The sequence below is a fragment of the Struthio camelus genome, chromosome 10 (assembly GCF_040807025.1).
Source record: "Struthio camelus isolate bStrCam1 chromosome 10, bStrCam1.hap1, whole genome shotgun sequence".
Lineage (NCBI taxonomy): Eukaryota > Metazoa > Chordata > Aves > Struthioniformes > Struthionidae > Struthio > Struthio camelus.
Genome location: NC_090951.1, coordinates 6,913,945 through 6,929,215, shown reverse-complemented (window position 1 = coordinate 6,929,215; position 15,271 = coordinate 6,913,945).

The following is a 15,271-nucleotide window of genomic DNA, read 5'->3' as shown; positions in this document are numbered from 1 at the left end:
CACTGGTTTAGCTAAACGGATTTTGCAGCCGAAGTGCTCGTGTGGCTTGTTTCTCCACTGCTTCTGTCCGCATTCGTTCACGCCAGGACCGTAAACGCTACCAACTCCTGGCAGTGCTGCTGTATGCCCACGCTGAGCAAGTGGAATGCTAGTACAAACCCACATTTTGTCATTTTTCTGTTCCAAAGAAGAACATCGGTATTTTAATCACACAAAGCGTAACTCTTTCTGACTAGCCTCCTACAGACAGCACTCAACCATAAGAACCATTATAGGAACCAAAACGCATAGTCTCATATTTCAGTGGCAAAGGGTCTTCTTCTCCAATCACAGAGCCCGGCGCATATCTGGAGTAACTGTAAGGAAATGGAGGTGTTTTACCCTTGTGTGAAGCCAGGAAAATGATCAGAATTAGGTGCCCTATTTGCAGGTGGTCCATAGGGAGAGCAGGAGAGCAGCTTCTGCCACCATGGTACCATACAGGGACCCTGCACGACCGCAAAGGAGAATCTCCTCTGAAACAGGCCTTATGGGGAGGAGCATATCAAGGGCCTGGCGGGAGTACGTGCCACTGCCGCAGTACTGCCACGCCACAGGCAGCTCAAAGTGGGAAACCTAAATCAGAACAAACAGGTATTTTGGTCCTCCTATCTGCTCACTAATGGCATAAGAAAAGGAAAAGCAGAGAAGCGGGCGCGTGAAGGTACCTTGCAATGACTTTAGCTTGCCCCCCATCTCATACTGGCAGCTTTGCCTTGTGTGAACTAGCACAGTGTCCCTGGTTTGCGGCTGCTCTGATCTCGGCTATCGACTCCCACTGTAGGAACAATGTCCTGGGCTCTCATCTGAGCATAAAGCTCCTCCCAGGTCATTACTCTTCTTGCTCTTACTTTTCATGGCTGTGGCATCTCCCCAGCCCACATTTCCTTTTGACCTATGGAACATGGCTCATAATTTCTGAATTAATCATCTCCCCCTCCAAAAGCCTGTATCTGTTAATACAGCAGAGTTACTCCAGGAGTAAAGACCAAATGAAACTACCTTGCTCTACTTCTCCACTGAGTTCTCAACAAGTCACTCCAATATACAAAACGCAGGTAGATTTGATATGATCACAAGAGCTTGTCCTTAACTATCTTCTATTTTCTGTAAAACATGTGAGGAAAACCTAGTGTTTTTATTTTCAACACACCGAACAGTGGTTTGAATTGGACTTTTAACATTTTGCCACAAAAAAAAGGCATTTTTGTCAGAATGTTCTATGAGTTTCCTCCTCAGACTTCCACATGATCGGAAAAGCATTTTTCATCCAAAAACAAATATTTTGCAAAAATATTTCAACCAGCTTAAATAGCAATGCAATTTTACATTGCACAGATATAGGTCCAACATAATGATATATGACTATGTTGAGCTATCACTGGTCTGTGATATTACAATCTCTTAAAAGCTTCCAGCGTTTTAATAAGAAGTGAGGCCCAATTCAAAGTAAAGAGAAAAACCTTAAGCTCAGAGTAGACATATATAAACTGACAGGCTGACTACATTATCTAAACTGCTGTTTTATAGCTGTATTATGCACTCAATCTAAAAAAAAAGTCTTACTAAAAAAATGTATAAAGATAAGGCATTAGTGAGGGGTGGAGTTGTGTTTTTTTCATTAGATACATTCTTTGATTCTCCTGCCTAAAATGCTGCAGTCAGCAGTAGCTTAATTCTAAGTTATAATTAGGGTTATGCATTAAACCAGGACTCTTGAGCATGTGTAACCTAAAGAAGTTCAATGCATAAATGAAAAACAGACATGTGGCTGGCTGAGTTGGCATCAACTAGGATACCAATATATAGTAACAGAATAAATTTAAAATGAAAATTAAATGTGGTCATTATAGCTTAAATTGATGTCATATTTGCCAACTATTTATAAAAGGAAAATTTAAAGATAAGCATGATTTTGGAGGAGGTAGCGTGCTCTGATACACAGCAGCTTGCTGTTACTTGGGGTGCATTTTAAAATAATTTAACACTAATTTTACAGTCTACCAAAATGATGTCAATATTTTTTTTTAGATTAGTTTTCCCCAAACTGCACATGGTGCTTAAATGCACAATTGCATGGTACATTTTAGCTAACGAAAGACTATTTTTAACTTTGAGAAATTTGGTTGCTTAACAGCACTGCTTATTAACATCAGCAAGTCACAGAGTGAAGGAAAATTCGAATTTTCAAGATACTTAAAAGCCTTACAAAATTAAAATGCAGATGCCCTGATTAGTAGGATGTTTACTGACTTATTCTGTTTTTTTATATTTCTGGCATAAAAAATGGAAAATCTCATATCTTTAAGGACAGTTTCCTTCAAAACTGAAAAAAACCCCCCAATGAACTGTTTAGAGTAACTTTTCCAATCTTCTGCAATGCAGCAAATATTTCAATTGGTGTGAAATGTTAGTTTTGCAAGTTTCCCTTGAACATGTATCTTTTTCAGGTATTACGGTGTTTAGCAATAGAATGCGTTTTATAAGTGTGCAGCTTAATTCCACGCAAATCAACTATTAAAATACGTAATTGCCATGCTAAGAAAACCAGATTTACAGATGGGCAAAACTGGATGTAAGCAGCGGTTGAGCACAACTTGCACACGCCCTGCAACCTGTGTGTACCTTTACATATCAACTGCTTCCCTCGAAGTTTCAGCTCCTTTGGGGAAGAATTGCTTCAGGCTCAATTGTATCCGTGCACAGCAAAGGCACACGTGATGCTGTAAATAAATGTGCACACAAAACTGAGGCGTTCAGAGGGAGACTGCCAGCGCTTAGAGCAGAAGTGAGAGAGGAGCCCTTCCCTTGACCTTGATGCTCCAACTCCTATCACGTTCAACATGTTCCTCCTTGTGTTTAAAGGTCTGAAAAGAAGCGTGCGCTTTTATGCTCCGGTGCAAATCAGGTACAAAGCAACAATGGAAACACTACTTAGAAAAGGTGGAGCCTTCTGTTTTGTTTTTTCTTTATGATCATATTTGCTCAGTTAAGAAAGAAGGTGCTGAGCTCTCTGGCAAAATATATAACACAACATTTAAGCATGTGCTTAATTTTAAGCAAGGGAAGTCTCTTTGAAGTCATACCATAACAAGTCATGCACCTAATGTTAAAACAGATATTTAAGTGCTTTACTGGATTTCAGCCAGAATAGCTAGCTTACAGGACCCAGCCTTCAATACGTGGATTTAGATCTTAATTTACAGACCTGATCTTAAGGAATAAGGTTGTGCAAAACTGAAAAAACTTGCTTCGTTATCACATCCATTAACCTTCTGAGTCCTTTGGGAACACATATCCTGCAATAGGGCCTGTGGACATGCCTTTATACAGATGACTCTTGCAACCACACTGAAAAGTTGGCCAAACTTCAAACACAAGCCTCATTTTTTATATATATATGTGTATATATATAATATGCATGCATATTATATATGTATATATATGAGTGTGTGTGTGTGTGTGTGTGTGTGTGTGTGTGTGTGTGTGTGTGTGTGTTCGTATCCATGTCATGCATGCATGTGTGCGTGCATATGTATCAACTTAAAAGGCAATGAATTAGAGTTAAACATTTGTTTTTGTAAGTTGTTATTGATTACATCAGTAATGTTTCTTAACTAATTAAAGGCTAGCTTTGATCTGTGATTGTAGGCTTGAGTTTATGACAGTTAATGTAAGTATCTTTAAATGGTTCCTTCCTAAACTTAACAATTACACAGTCTCACATGAGGTCATTGACGTTCATCTAACAACAAGATGAGTGAATTCAAGGAGAAAAACTGGCATGAAATTATTAAACATTTTCTGGAGGATAAGGTGGAGGTTTTTAAATCCAGTGCTAGTGTAAATCTCAGAGTTGACTCCCTGAGAGGTCAAGAAAGCATCAGTGCTGACACCAGAGATGGGAAGGGTGCCAGACCTGCCTTAATCTTCGCTGCTGCTGAAAGTGTAAAACTGCACCCAGAGATGATCGTAGGGGCAGGACACTGGTCTTGGTCTTCAGTCTGCAACAACTAACATCTTTCCTCCTGATGGTCTTCTCTTGAAACAACTACTGAAGCAAAAAAAATACTAAACAGAATTCTTATGTAAAACAACCCCTTTCCTGATACAATGGCTAGTTAAAGGGATAGAAGAAGAGGTTAATCTTCACCCGACTGACTGCAAGCAGCCTACCAAATAAGCAGGAATCAGCCCAAAGGCCCTTAGCACATGTAAATCAGCATCGTTTCATCAAGCTTGGAGCTTACACCATCGTACGCTCACTCAGGATCTAAAAGCCAAATCTGTAAATGAAAATGATGCTAATTACAGTTCACCACCAAGCAACACTGCCTTAATTTTAAGGAAATGAAGGAAATGGGCTTGCTACCTGACAGTCGATATCACATTGCCATACAACTAACTTAAAGTTGTATAAGTTAGATTATAACTTTTGAAGAAGCAATTATGATTTTATTGCACCCACTCTGCTGATGATTAATGTGGAGAGCCTAGGGGAAAATGCATCCTATCATTTGCTAACATGCACTATAATTATGCATACCTCTCCAGGTACTGTAATTTAGGACTTAAAAAGCAACATTCTCAACGAGGACTGCTGCACTTGTAAAACATTACAGATGTGTTATCATATAAATGAGGTAGCTTTGACATGGTAGTGTTCTAATAAATCCTCGGCTAAGATTTGGAGACAAGATATGTCAAAAGTAAACTCCAAACTGTCTCTTAATCTTCTGCATAAACAGTTTGTTTTTTCTGAGCCCTACAATAATACATGTGTCAAGCAGGTTTTGATGGTTTCTAGATTACAGTACAGTTGGGTTGGATTTTTTTTTCCCTTTACAGGTCATCCTGAGAATGCTCATTTTAGTTAAATTAACTCAGCTATTTGCAGGTTTTAAATGCAAAGTAAAATAAAACTGTTTCCACCAAATTGGGAACTTGTGAGATGAACTTCATAAATAACAAACTTATTTCACTCCATTTCAGTGAAAGTTGTTAAATGGCTAACGCTGAATGATCTTCTGTCAGCTGGAAAGCTTCATTTCAAACCATTTGCAACAAATCCAGTAAAAAACTCCAAATATTGTATTCAGTGATATGAATTTATGAACCCTCCCTGACTTGATGTTTATTCTGTTTATTTTTTATTTATACAGCAGTACTGAATCGATGCCTCAAACAAGATGGGGGCCCCGTTCTGCTAAGCAACATACTGCAAAGGGGGTTTCCGCCCCCTGCACAGCTTAGTTTACAGTCTAACCTGTCAAAACACAGTAAGTTTGGGAAGAGGAATAGTAGAAAAGAGGCAATATGACAGGCCCATTCGCAGCTTAGAAAGCTGGGTATAAAACCCAGGTTTCTCAGTTCAGTCTGTATTCAGTCATGATGCTTCTCAGTGTTCCCTGTGTTGTCCAGTTATACGGTCCTCATCACTAGCAAAAAAATTCTATTTTTCTCTTTAAAATAAACAATACTCTGATTAAACTAAATCACAGACTCACGCACACGCGTGCGTGTGCACACACACACACACGCACGCTCCCAAAATTGTTCCGGGCTGCTGCTGGAAAAAAATAGCTTGGTCCTCTCTGACTGGCAGTGGAGCAATTCCTGAAAGCTGTCTTGGTAACTACTGGGGAGAAAGAAAAAAAAAACCAAACAAACAGGAAAGGCAGGATTTCACACAATAACGCGTGAACAGCAGTTGCATGTTATACCAGCATCTGCTCTAATTATGCGATGTGAGTGGTTCAGCTGCGTTTTGTGGTTGACTGTGCTGAAAGCCACCCATAAGTTGGGTTGGTAGAATTCAAGATTTATTGCTATTGAAAATCAGTGGCTAAAATCAACATATATCTGCAGTTATTCACTCCAACTTGCATTGTCAGCCATAATTTTTCATCAGTTTCATATTTTTGCCAAAACAACAACATAAATTTAAAAGCTTTTTAACGATGTGACCACAGAAAAAAAGTCCAAGAGAGAGATATTTTATTTGATATACTACAAACACCCTATTTCCCAAAAGCAGATTATTTTCAGGTGTATCATACCGCAATTATTTTTTAAGCTTTCAAAGAAACGTTCATATCTTTCATTCCTGGAAAGTTAGCTAACTTCTTATTTCCAGCTCTGACTTTTGAGTCAGCAAATAAAAATCCTTCATTATATTTTCCTACTTGCTTAGAAAAAAATCACGCTAAAGCAGAAAGCTTGCATTATTGTAATTCCGGGTTTTTTGCAAATATTTTGTTAATTGCTTGCCATTCGCCTAATCTTCCTGGTATCAAAATGATCATAAAAAGACCCTGTCTATGACGGTTAGCATCACGGGTAATGCAAATGCTCAGGTTGCCTGTAATGTCTTTGTAGAAGTAAAGCACATTCGGCTGCCTGAGGTGCTAGTAAAAAAAGAAAAAGAGAATTTTTTCTGTTCTGAACTTCCCAACATAAGCTGAATATACACTCAGCATTCACATATATTGCAGACACAGATAGTTCACATAATGCTAGGTATTAGGTTCTAGAAATGGTTGCTGCTGATTTTTCCAAACAGTGCAGCAATCCTTGTTCTGCACTACCCTTTATGCATATATGAATTAAAGTCAGTATCAATTTTTTTCACAACCACACTGAAAAACTGCATTAACATTTTATAGGACTCTTAAATATCCTGTTTTTGAGAAACTGATACATTGTTTTATGTTGATGAAATAGACCCATTTTACAACAAAACTTCTTGGGAGATTTTTGTTTTTCTGGTCATTTCAATATTTGTCTCCAAAACTGTAAAGATCTTACTGATTACTTCCTTTCCTACTTGATGTTACTTGGAAGATATTGGTCTTCAGTTTGCTTCAGTTAGAAAAAGTGGGATTTGCAGCTGTTTCACTAACGATAATGCTGCTCACTCCTGACCCAGGCCTTTGTGAGTGCTTTGCACTGCTTCAGAAAGAGCAGTAAAAAGCAAAGCTTTCATACTTTTTTTCATAGTTGAGCAGGTGTCAAAGTCCCAAATTCCTACGGAGATGTCACCTGACTTTTCTGCAGTATGACCAGTGCCAGTGCTTCCCAGTCACTGCGCCTGTGTCATTTGGGGTCCAGGCGGGCAAATCCCCATGGTGACACCACAGCTGGGGAACAGAAGCCTTCTGCAGCAGCACCACTCTGGACACAAAGTCAAAGAGGAGGCGATTTTGCCTAGCAGAAGGCTTGACAACGCCAGAGAAACAAACAATAATTCTGCTCAAGTCAGCATAGTCTATAGAGGTTAGGGCAAAATCGACAGATATGTGAATGGGACAAGAAATGAAAGGGATATGCAGGAATGCACTTGGGTTAGATCTTTAACAGCCGGAGGCATGCACACCACTGCATCTGTTGATTGCAACAGTTTTCTCAGCTCAAGTTGAATCTTTTCAGCATGCTGTTTACCAAAAGGCCCAAAATTGAGAGACTGGACTATAGGAATACTTGATCTTAGATACTCTCCACATTCACACATTTGCTGCACGAAGCCCTTCCTATTCCAAACCATAATCAACAATTAGAGAAAAATCAGATGGCCGAATACTTCATAAGCTAGTTCTTTTTCAATTAATATTTGGAGAAAAAGTAATGACTTGGGAGTAGAAATAAATGTTCTCAAGATGCAGAGCATACTCTAAAATATCTGGATGCTCCATTTGCCTCACTGCAAATATGGCTGAAGGCCGTTTCCATAACGGTCCGTGTTTGTTCTTTCTCTCTTCAAAGTTAGCTGATGTAAATTGTAGGTTTCATGCGTTCTCAAATGCTGTTCGCTTTATCAGCACTTCAGCACTACAGTATCGGTATATGAAAATCCAGCATCCTCACCCCAACACTCTTTGCATTTTTTACCTCAAATTCTCTATGCGTTGTGCAATACTCTTCTAGTGACTTCCTTCTATGACTCACCCTCCCAAACTAGCGCAGCAATTTTGTGTGCCACTCGAGCAGGTTCTGCACGTGTCTGTCGTTACATCACTCCCTGCTGGATGATTTAACAGCACAGCACTGCAAGGTAACCAAGATCACCATGGTAAGATGCTCAAAGAAAAGCACAAGTACATAACCTTGCATAGTTCTTTTTTATCATTTTTTCAAGCTAAAGAAATGTACATATCAATATTCATCATTTTTAATAGAGATCCACCCTGCCTACATTAAATGATGCAAGTGTTGTCCTGCTTTTGCAAGTTAAACAATAAACTAATTCACATACGCTATAATGGCTTCCTGGGACTGCCAGCACTCTGGGTAGACTTAAATTGGCCTGAACGACCTACTGAGGATCAGTGAAGTGCAAAGTTGACCTGGCCACAATTGCGCTGAGTGCTTCTTGGCTATAATTCAGTTGAAGACTACACCCTCTTCTAAAGCATGGGTCATATCCTCAGGATAGCTTCCGTGATTGATACAGGCATCTGCCAGCGTGCACCAGCTAAACGTCCGACATGGCGAGTCAATACTCACAGTCGTGAAATCACATCCAAGTTACAAAGCGAGGAAATTGTATTTCTTCTAGGTGTGTTCATGCAAGGTGTGATTTAACACCCCTGTTAATCTTTTGCAACCACTGTAGGGATTTTTCCAGATGAAACCATGAATTTGGTAGGACTAGTAAAGCGAAGGCAATTTTACACTTCCATTAGTGACAGAGTAGCTCGATACCTTGCTTGACATTGGCCTTTGGAACTCTCCAAAAAGAAAGGGAATGGAAAATTGGGAAATACTGCGTAATGGTACCACAGCATTAGTGAGATTTTAGTTCTGTCTTCTCCAGCCCATGCTACAAATTTATTAGTCAGTTCAGACACAGTATTCCCATTAGGTCTACATGCAAGGAGCCAAGCAGTCAGAAATGGTTTAATCTTAACATGGAGATTCTCAGAAATGTGTCACTAGTGACTTGCTTTATCTTCTCTGTGCTTCCAAGCTGAAGGTTTCAATCTAAATGTCTCTCTTTTTTTTTTTTTTTTCCCCAGTGGGGAAAACAGAAGTGGGCTAACTGCAGGATGACAAGACAGTCTTCCCACTCAGTAGGCAATAAACAATAACATATGCATTTACATCCAGCAGGAGCAGGGTTCACTGAATGCTTTGGTGTAGACAGCAAAGGGGAGGCTGGACGTTTGAGCTACCGAGGTGCCTTTGGTGAAGGGAGGTAGAATATTGCTAATGGGATGCTTGCGCCAACACTCGGCTAGACAGTGCTCACAGAAAGCACCATGTCAGACTAAAGGGACACCAAGCGGCAGGTTAAACAAGCTGTTTTCCCCACTGGGTAAAAAAAACATGCTACACGGTGTTGCAAATACCAGTACCTCGTCCCCCCTACATACCACTAAGTGTGAAATGCTTCACTCAGGTGCACCCGACCATAAGTTTGCTTCACAAACAGATTCGCAGTCAAAAACGCCACAAGATGCTGTGCGAAGATGTTTAGCAGGGCAATGCTCACAAAAAGACCAACATTCCTCGCATTCATTGCAGTGAACGTGCATTAAGGCATTTCAGTTTGTTTCTTTTGTCCATAGCAGTAAATCTGAGCAGGCAGTATAAGCAAAGGCACGTAGGAACACAGAGAACATACGCTGCTGTGTGTTACACATAACAAAGTAAGAGAAGGTCAACCAACAGTCTGAGCTGGCAACACACTTCTCTGTCTTTGGGCAGAGAGGTATTAAAAGAACAGAAGCATTGTGATATTTTGCAACTTAATCTTTAAAAAGAAACCCAGTCAAACTAAGGAAATATCCCACCAGATAATCAAAAGGTTACTTGACAATAACTTCAGTTCTCACTCTGGCACACCAGTCATTCCCATTCCTCCAGGAATCCATCGTATTGCTCATTGGAGAGTTCACCGAATCCCCGCACACCCATGGAAAGTGGTTTAGTTAGACAAAAATCTCTGCAGTGTTGCTGAGGAGCCAGTCTTTGGAGTCTATAATGAAAATCAACATCTGTGCATTCCAGAGACTTTGAACTTCAGGTGTTTCACACTTCCTGCTACTCAATTTATGGAAAATGCAAATGCAAGTAAAGCAGATAAATGTTCTTTAACAACAGGAGGGTTTTGTCGTGTTTGAAACAGCACTGTTCTGAAGGAGTGGATTAATTTAGCCACTACCCAGGATACCAAAGGTTATGCGTGTAGTTGAGACAAAACAGAACCTTTGCATATTTTGATAAGGTTACATCATCAGGACAGTAACAATAAAATCAGCTTGCCATTTCTGTGCAGACCAATTTTCAAGCAGGAGGTGTCTTGTGCTCCCCCTTAATAATGAATCAGGCTGACTGACATTTGAAATGGCAATAATTTCCCCAGGAGATGCAGCTGCAATCTTAGTATTTTCTGTTCTTGCTCTCAGTCTGATTTCTCTTATCCACAGTATGAAGCAGCTGAGTATAATGCAGGAAACATTATCAGCAACAATGCTACAATTAATGCTGAAAGAAAATGAATATTTGTCCACAGAAGAATAGATTTTAGAATACCTACGGGAACTACTGCACTTTGAAAATGAAGCCATTTTGTATGTTTATTGAAAACGCGCACTCATATTTCTGTGGTTGTACTCTGACTAGTTAACCATATCAAGGTACTAAGTGCATAGATAGTTTTTACTGACCTGTTTAAAGCTGTTTACTGAATGCTAAGTAGCCTAGGTTTATTCAGAAAACAGTCTCTTTGGGTTGTAATCCAAATAAATGTTTCCACACCTTACGTTGTCCATTAAATTCAAGAACTACAGAGGTCATGGCAATTTCTCTCTGATTCAGAGCGGTATCAGCAGAGGACATCCCAACGCAGAAAGGAGTCCTCCAGCAGCCATACAGCACCAACTCATGGAAACAGGGTTGTGTGCTCCATTATTGGTGGATGTGGAGGTGGACAGATACAGTGGTCTCCCGTGTTTTCTCTCTCAGGGTGCCTTTTTTTCCCCAGCATGTAAATGCCAGAAAGTTGAACAAGCGTCCCATTCAGCTCTCGAGTGAAAACGGGATAAAGAAACAGAGAACATCAGAACATCCGAATATCCAAGCCTGCAATCAAGGCCCAAACTGAAAGGTGCTATTAATAGAGAGAAATAAGAAGCTAGACTTCAAAGAGTTCTGGACACAATAAGGCTTTAGAATAAGCTAATGCCCCCTTGACCATCTGCATATCATCAGTCAGGTCATCCAAGAAAAAGATCTATAAATAACCTATCCGACCAACTCTGAAAAGGCTTTTGATACAATTCTTCGTAAGTGCAAATGGTAGCATTTAGACTACCTTATTTGTGAGCATAAGAGTCATTTGTCACTGCAGATCAGCTAATTTGTCAAAAATCTTTCATGCTCAAATTTGATTGCATCCACAGAACTATACAAACAACAAATAATCGTGAGCTAACTAAAATCCCTCATTGAGGCCTGTAAGTACCAACGAAACAGCAGAAGTCTTACTCCAGCAGGTCCATGCTTCTGGCTGGACTGAGGTAACTTGCCTCAGATGGCTCAAATACAGCAGGGTCATATCATTTCCTGTCAGTCATCTTCATCGTCTGTATCGGGGCATACCAGTTAAACAACAATTTATATAGAAATAGTAGAAGTCCACAAAGCATAAGAAATCTGCTAAGGTCATCAATCACTATGGGATAAATTAAGAAATGCCCATTCCCTTTTTTCAAGAGTAACCAGGCCGAGCTGAAAAATATTAACCTAGGAAATCCTTTTGTCCTAAGACGTTCATGAAGGAAAGCAATGTGGAGAAGAACTAAGACTGAATTTTATTTGAATCAGTGGCCTAGAAACCCTGGATTTTAACCTCTCCAGCCTGTTTGATATTCTTGTTGTCGTCTGTATTGCAGACCTTGCAAAGGAAGGCCCTCTTGTTCTAGAGAGCAGACTCTTAACTTCAGGGAACATGGCTTTGAAGCACAGTGATAATCCAAAATAATGACAACAGTGTGTGCAGTTTTAGTGCAGTTTTATAAGCCATGTGCAAGTCTATAATGATTCCTGTCATCCAAAGTAAAATTTTAACCTAAAAATTTAACCATCACATTTACCTTATACGAACACCAATGCTCACCCCATCCCTTCTTCCCTGGGCCGCATCAGACTAGGTTCCTCTTCAGCTATATTCCCCAAGTCTGCTGGCTTTACTTACTGATATGCTGGAGCTGTGGGTCTAGTACTGCCAATCTGAAACTGCTCAGCACCCCGAGAGTACAAGAACATGAACAAAATCCTCACAGACATTCCTAAGGAGGTCTTTAATTATGTAGCCCTCAGGTTAAATAAATATCTTTGATCAACTGAGCATAGTTATTTATTATTCATTTACTTCTGTGCAAGAAACGCAAGTCATCCACTGCACCAGGAACTGTCACAATCGTTTTTAACTCGTCTGGAGACAGGTCTTTATTTATTGGAAATGAACATAATCCCATTGGCTTCAATAGAGTTTCATGAGCTGAAGTCATCAGCTAATCCATATCATATTTACTAACTGATGATCCTTCTCAAGCAATTAAAGCTATGTCCCTCAAATGACATACTGTTTGCTATAAGGAATGCAGAGGCTAAATGTGGGATCAGTGACTTCTCAAAGTAGTGACTTCTCAACATGAATGTTAAGATATTGAAATTCTGAGAATATTTTGTTCATACCTAATTATTTTAGCTTAACTGTTTTTAGTAAAGCATGAACACATTCGACTCCCTAGAACTTCTATTTCTTTTCGGAAATAACCACCATTTTGATTTTCAGTTGATTCAGTGAATTTATACTAATACACCAGTATCCTCCAACTACGGATCCACTCCTTGAAGTCAATGACATTGCAGTGGATAGGCTGATATAGTTTTCTTTCTTATTTGCTGCATGTTTCCCTTTTATGTTTATGAGCTAAAATAATAATGAAGCCCTACTTAATGCTTGTCCTGCTTCCAAAGACTATTTTTCACGGAATAAGTGTGGGGAAAGATTTTTAAAATGAAATAATACTGTTTACTACCAAAAAATATTTAATCATAATTACTTTAAGAAACATATATAAAAGTTAAGTAATAAAATAAAATGAGTTGGAGAACACAAAGGGAAAAAAAGACAGAAAGGATTAAGTAGAGTCATATAAGGAATAGATTCTACTTAATGAAAATTTTCACAGTGTTCAACATTTTTATTATGGTTAATAGCACTATGCTTCATTTTTGTCTGCAGTAATTGTGTATCCTTAATGAATGGGCACTCTTATTTCCCCATTGAGCACCGACAGAAATTAATAAACCTAATTCTGTAGGTTTAAGTTTAATTCTAGTGAAATATATAAAGCAGTTACATTTTCACTTAGCTACTAACTGGAATAGAAATGGGTTTAAGCTTTTCAGCAGCTTAATAGGGAACAAATTGGGTTTTCTTTTCTTTCTCTTTTTTTCCCTCCTTCAGCACTTGGGTTTATTTTTGTTGCTGTGTGCAAGAAAGGACATGTCATGACTGGTGAGGCTGAACAGAGCCTACCGTGAGAGTTGTGGAAATTTTTTTTTTTTTAAAGTACAATTACTAGACTTAGCCCGTGATGCCAGCCTTGCAGTTAATGATCGGTAAAGACCATCTCCTTGGTTTACACTTTGACAGAGACTGCAAGCAGTTGCAGACTCCAGACTGCCATCTAGAAAATTTAGCTGTCACAGGGAAGAGCACCCAGAAGACAAGCTCTCGGCTCCCTATTCCTTCCTGATCTCGTTATGCAAGGGAGTAAACACAGAAATAACCTGAAGATGAGCTGTGCAAGACTTGGTTGATATTGGGTATAATTATCTAAGCTTGTGTGAAATTCAAACTGCCAAATCTGTGGCTCATGCACTAAATACTGTGTGGCAGAATATTTCATTCCTTATTGTCCTCTTTCCTGGAGGAGGAAGGAGGTGTCCTGATGCCTTTCATGAAATTTCAAAAAAAAAAAAAATCAGGAGCCCTACCTTGAATGTTATGCACTGGGTGCACATATATGCATCAGGTAAACAAAATGCATACCTCCTCCCACCACAATATCAAAGCCATGGACCAATCATGTAACTCATATTAGTTATTTAATGGACCGCACTGGCCCCATAATGTACAAACTTTGATAATCTCCGTAATAATCCCCAGCAGAAGGCGAGTGCCACAATTCAAAACTAAAACTGAAGGGACTTTGCAGATAGGCAAATACTTCAAAACCACAAAGTGGAATTCAAGGCAGAGTCTCACTCAGAGTCATTAAATTCTGAGGTAAGGTGTTCTGCAGCCGCTAAGACCTGGGTAGTGAAAGAAATGTGGGTCTTGTGTCTTTTTGGATTAATAGTTTTTAAGAGAAACTCCAGGTGCTGAATGAAAGCATTTCAAGAGTCACCACTGAGTGCCTTAAGGACTTGGCATGTTCACTTTTGAAAGAACCAACATTGTGACCACAGGTGAGCAATAATGAGACAATCACTTTTTAAAATATATTATTTTAAAAAACAAGAATAGAAACATCAGTCTGGCATCATGACAAAAGTGCTCTTTGGGAAAAAATTATATAGATTCTTCCTATCCTACAGTTTCTTTTCAGAGTGGGCCAAATCCCCAGCTGGTTTAGATCAGCAGCTGATTTGCTCCAGCTAAAGGCCTGGCCTGTTATTTCATTTCTATTATTACCTTATCTTTTACAATCCCCACTGTCTTCATTATCATCCAGGTTGGAAATTCCAGGAGCAGAGTAAGGGGTAACCATGAACAAAGGAGCAACGGAAAATCGTATCAGGAGGATTACAGCAGAGCCACATCACGAGTTAGTCTGTACAACCATCCACCCATTTTGCTAGCTCATAGCCTCGAACTGTAGCTGAATGCACACTTCAAGAACTGGAGACAGAGGAGAAGACGAGAAGACAGAGGTGGAAATCAGATACAAGGAGGGTTTGGATTGTTACAGGGAGGAGAGGTAGGAGGGCAACGTGAGAGAAGACCAAGTTGTTCGTGGAGCAGATGTGGGCTGTGCAGAGCAGTAACGAGGAAGGAAGCGAGGTGCTGGAGGCACCAGCAATACCACTGGGCTCAGGGACTTGGAGGCAGAAGAGACCTGAGCACAAAGGCTCTGGGAGACAAGAGCCACGTACGGCTTCAAGCTTTACTGTTCAGCAACAACAGCGGCCGTGAGGAGGGCAGAGGGCTTATCTT